This window comes from Dufourea novaeangliae, unplaced genomic scaffold (assembly GCF_001272555.1).
Source record: "Dufourea novaeangliae isolate 0120121106 unplaced genomic scaffold, ASM127255v1 scaffold96, whole genome shotgun sequence".
In the NCBI taxonomy this organism is placed as follows: Eukaryota; Metazoa; Arthropoda; class Insecta; order Hymenoptera; family Halictidae; genus Dufourea; species Dufourea novaeangliae.
The window spans coordinates 903,598-903,839 of NW_015373974.1; positions in this window are offsets into that span (position 1 = coordinate 903,598).

Sequence of the window (242 nt, forward strand, 5' to 3'; positions counted from 1 at the left end):
TACATATATATATATATAAAGAAAAATGTCAAATAACAATCGTATGATTTCAATAAACATGGTAATATTGTTAATTACAGCGAATGGCGTTTTGTTGCGTGAAGGACGACGGAAACAGTCCCAGTCATTTTTTTGTTTTATTTGGAAGTACAAAATGTTCTCCGCAGCCTCGACTCTATATCCACTTAAATATTACAATAATGCTTATCCCAAATGTGTGGTTTTCAAACAGAAAAAAAAAA